General features: G+C 34.1%; 1 long non-coding RNA gene across 2 annotated transcripts; it reads right to left on the bottom strand.

The window, feature by feature from the left end:
* Positions 1 to 1614: 1614 nt before the first annotated feature.
* On the bottom strand, positions 1615 to 5003 carry LOC149800517 (uncharacterized). 2 transcript variants are annotated; one of them, XR_016420405.1, is made up of 4 exons: positions 4674 to 5003; positions 3634 to 3796; positions 2760 to 2874; positions 1615 to 1772 (listed from the first exon to the last, which is right to left on the bottom strand). It is a non-coding gene; the product is annotated as an uncharacterized LOC149800517 (long non-coding RNA). The 2 variants fall into 2 exon arrangements; XR_016420406.1 differs by lacking the exon at positions 1615 to 1772 and having other exon boundaries at positions 2752 to 2874.
* Between the last annotated feature and the right edge of the window lie 229 nt (positions 5004 to 5232).

Genomic DNA, 5232 nt, shown 5'->3' with positions numbered 1-5232 from the left:
CGAGTCATACCAAAGACTTTTAAAAATGGTACTAACAGCTGCCTCGCTAAGCGCTCGTCAGATTAGTGTCATGAATGGTGGGCCTAGTGTCAGGATAATGTGACTGGTCTACGGCATGATGCCCCAGTGCTACATATCACTATAAACTACTACACTGCATGTATCGTAACGATATGATTGAAAAATTGTTCAAGGTACGTTACAAATTCAAATTACACTCTCACACACTGATTATTATTATGTATATGATGAACTGATTGTTAGCAAATAATGTTTAAATCATTTGTATAAATGTGAGGTGAATTATCTTACCCTATGAATCGGTGTATTAAGCATTGGACGAACAGTAGGGATTATTTGGGGTTTGATTTTCAACCGTATGTATACATGTATCTGGTCAAGATAGCGATGAACAGTTCACACTACAGTGCCTTATTTTTTAATGATACGTATGGGGCGAGAGCAGATTGTGCTGTTGGCTGGATGTATTAATACATAAGTTTCTATACTAATTAAAAAGCTGTAAATGAACAAAATTATTCATTTAGATTTTTTTTAACACAAATCTATTTCTGCGTATAAACAGTGTGGGCACCAAGAAGGTCATAAATAATCAATAAAAAAAGTTTTCAGCAATTGCAGATACAGTATTATACATTATTTTATTTTCAACTACTGATATTTACAGGATATTATATAAAGTGTAACATGCGTTAGCAGGGACCACCATATATCAGACACTGTTTCATACTTTACATAACTAAAATCGAGAGATCTTCTCCTTCACCAAAACTAGAGTTGATGGTGGTTCTTGAGGCACCAGGTTTCTACAAATTTTCCTGGAATCATCTTTCTTTATTTCTCCTCTCCTCTGCATACCCTGCTTTCCCTCAAGTCAACATAAGCTCCCTGATGTAGGGATATGTTTTCTTTTCCTTGTAAGGGTAGATGGACCATCGGCCACTTTTTTGTTGTAACATCGATACCTGTTTTAAAGAAAATTTTATTTTCTTAACTTATGTGATAAGCATCCCCATGCTAACCCATATTAACTTTTCACCCAATATTAGAGCCTCATGATCAGTTCCCAAGAAAGAAGTTGTTGAGGGGTTGTTTTTGTTCTTATTTGTTCTATGTGCAAAGTACTATGTGAGACAGGATGCATTTTTGCCCATTCCTTCAGAAGGCAACATGAACTGGTATTAGCTAGTAATCATCACATCATCATGATGACAGCATCTTCCCAAAATGTCCTGATAAAATTCCATGAATCCCATACATCTTAATAAAGTATGTCAGTCCCCTGGGAAAGTGATATACATATCATTGGATCTATTTGACTTGCATTGTTCAGATCAAAATAAATATCCACTAGAATGATAACAATACTAATTACAAGATCTGTATGCATGGAAATATTAAGATTCCTTACCACAAATGTAAAACAATGTGTGCCGATTGTTGCAAAATGACTTGTACTCTAATACCAAGTTTTCGTGACTTGTAAATGTGAATAATATTCCATTGGCTTGATGTCCAAGCAATCCCAATAATGTACAACGAATATATAAAATTATTTCTAATTTCCTGTAGTGAAACAAACTTACACTATCTCCCTTTCTTTATTTCTCATTACACCTCTGCTACTATGGATACTGTGATCCAAATCAGTTAGCTCATTCATAATCCTGTACACAGGAGGGGTGTATGAAAATCTCTTGGCACAGAACATCATGATCTGCTGATGAAAAACTTCAAGCTCAGCAGTGCTTCTGCAATTATCAAAAACATGTATCTTGTAACATGTGTTATCTGTAATCGGCTAACAGATGAATAAAATTATTAAATAATCATTACTGTTGGTAAATTTTTGCATGCATAAAATCTTTACTGAAGTATTTATTTATAGAGTATCAAGGAATTGTTCATACCTTATGTGCATGTATTATACCTGAAATTACCAAAGACTTGAGAAGGAGAGTCACTGTACATGTATCATGTGCACACAGCTTATGAATGCTAACTTTTTCAGATCATCAAATGGTAAATATACACAGTAATTTATTCTTAAGTTGAGAATATAAACATTTCAAGAGGTCTTCACATTTTTCTATTAAATACCATGCAATTATTGAAATCCTGAAATGGCATACCTGAAATTTAAGTAATATTTCACTCTGTTTAGGAACCTTTGGTCCAAGAGCACCTGTCCCAAGGTTTTTAGGACTTTAGTATCCTTCTTGGGATCAAGTCAAGGCTTTGTCCACTCTTAATTCTCCAACAAAGGTTCATGAAGACATTTATTAATACATTGGCCATGTGAGAGGATCTACTCATGTGTATTGGTGATGTGAGGTAGGACACTCCTCCAGATACTCTACTCTGAAAGAATGCCACAATCTATACCTATAGCACCTAAAGCTGGTTGCTTGGGACATGGTGACCTCATTGATAAGACAACTTGATTTAATTCATCAAGTGAAAGCTACATTGTAGATTTGGTTAATAGTTAATGTAGCAGGATCGCAGTTTTGCTCGGATCAATGTTCCTTTAATATTCCACACTACTCTGACATTTCATATAAATTACTTTTAATAGACTAGATACCTAGATTTGGTGATGTGTATATATGAATAAAATATGCATTAAAAGAAATCAGAAGATAAGGATTATGTGCCGTAATTTTTATTTCATACAAAAATATACAGTAGCAAACGTTTACATATATCTGTTTCAAATACAAGGACTGAAAACTCACCAAAAATTGTTCATAGCTGCAAGTAGTCTTGCATAAAAACCAAAACTGGTTCATGATGTGTTAGGACCATTGTAATGAAGCCATATTTTTCTTTTGTTTGGCAACCTTGAAAAGGCTGAAAAAATAAAGTTAAAAGTGCATGAAGAGCAATTATCAAAACAAACAGCTTTCCAATCCCAAAAGTTTTATATTGGTAAAAAGTGAAAACCAAAAAGTTTTGGAAAAATCAACAAAACATTTAATTCCCAAGAATAAAAAATAAAAATTTAAAAAGAACTTACAGTATTGTGAATTAAATCCCAGGTAAGTTCTATCATCAGCCAGAATGAATAAATTTCTAAATAAATGCCAGTGTGTTAAGAAAAACTTAAAGTCTGTTATCTCAGTATTTTGTTTTATAATTAAATATGTCCGATGTGCTTTCATCATGAGCTAAGTGGATAGATGGGAAAAGGGTGTTAGCATGAACTGCATGTGGGACATTGCTATAAATGGGAAATTGCACATGAGATATGTAGACACAATTTCAATATACAATCGCTGGTCCTCTAAGTAGTGAGTGGGGGGAAAAAACAGCTGTGATTATTGGATTAGCCAGCACAGTATACTGGGACTTTTTTGCCTAACCAAAACAATGACAGTTCATATATTATGCCTTTTTTGCATGCATCACGTGGCACAGTTGAAGTACCCATTCAAAGGTTTTTTCTAACTCAAAGAAACAAAGAAAAGTATGAAGTGGGAACTCAACCTGCTGGCACAGTTATAATAATGTCCTTTAACATCATTGCATTTGTTCAATCATTGTTTTCAGTAGAATGACAATTGTAAGACACCCCCCAAAAACATTTTGCAAGAAATTTATAATTTTTACCTTCCTGATTCAATAGCAAATACTTCAGATACTGAAGGTGTCTTCATTTTCTCTGTATGTTGTAAAAGCACTCGGCCAGGTGTTGATGTGAAGCATGATGTACTGGCCAATCGGTTCTGTATGCTTGGGTTCATCTTCTGCTATATTCTTTAAAACTTCGTAGCTAAAAATATGAATTAAATATTCATTTGTATTATAATTTATGTTTTAAGTCTGTTTCTTTGTGGACTGTGTTAAACACTTAGAAGTGAAATACTTCATTTTAGCAAGAATACGTAATAATAGATCTACATAAAAAAATCACATCAACTGACTAAGTTGACTGCAGCTCAAAACTTTAACTGATAACATAACAACTTGCCCGCCATATATTCTGGTCGCATTATAACATCCATTCCTATCATGACTAGAGATCCTTTTGTAATTGTAATCAATACAGTGATTTATAATAAATTTACTAGTAGCTGAAAGATGTGAAATAAAATCTTAGCATCCAGCCTACTGTAAGCATGAGATCAAACTTGTACTGGATCAGTTCTACATTCAGATACAGAAATCTCTATGAACAGTTCAACATTAAACACGTATTATTTGTTCTACACGTTTACACGATAAGGTTATTAATCTTTTATGCAAGTATTGTGCTTGTGACATTAACCCAAGGTTTGTGAGGGAAAGAGAGGGTATACATATCGATAACACTTGTATATGTATTTAAGTTCCTAACATAATTTAAAGAACCTGCCTCACGAAAGTAGCCTAATGGACATGTATACAAATGACCTTTAAGAGCACGCTGTTATATATATATATATATATATATATATATATATATATATATATATATATATATATATATATATTTCCACCTCAACATATATAATACACACAATGCAATCACCGAGTGAAATATCGATCAGCCGATCAAATTTATTTTGTGAATCTTACAAAGCAACTTAAGTCCTTGTGCAAGATAGTAATAATAAAACAGTGTGCTTTCAAACATATGGAGAACACTTCAGACATAGCCACTGGCCTACCTGTCCAACGGGGGGCTCAAATGTCTAAAGCGCTCACAGTAATGGATCTTTGCCATCTCAACTCTGAGTAGTCAGAGTTTCCTCTGACCCTTGTCACCCCATTTTTGATATTTGGATATGTATGTTGGGGTGTAGGGTCCGAGTCCATTCCATTCCCTATCGAACAGTTGAAATTCGCCGACACCATTTGGTGTCGACATGGGTAGCCGCTTACTGGAACGACCTTTCATCGAGATATACCTGCATGAAATCGACAGGAATATGATTGATTTTTTTTTTCTTCAAAAATCGTGAGCATTGCATTCGTCATGTTTTTATTCCGCTGCCAGACGAGACGAATGTACGTCGTTGCTGAAATTTGACCTGGATCTGTTCATTTGCATCCCGAATCACATGACTATACAAATCTAGCAACCAAAATGTCAGTTACATCATAGGTCATATAGTCACGTGATATCGACAAACAAATTTCCATAGTTGTTGTACATAGAAATTGGACATACTATATAGAAGTCACTTAATGTTTGTAAATAAATATAATGCACACTTAATTATCAAC

The sequence above is a fragment of the Sinohyriopsis cumingii genome, chromosome 4 (assembly GCF_028554795.1).
Source record: "Sinohyriopsis cumingii isolate HCF-2022 chromosome 4, ASM2855479v2, whole genome shotgun sequence".
Lineage (NCBI taxonomy): Eukaryota > Metazoa > Mollusca > Bivalvia > Unionida > Unionidae > Sinohyriopsis > Sinohyriopsis cumingii.
Note: the sequence above shows the minus strand (reverse complement) of the source record. Positions and strands in the feature narration are given on the sequence as shown.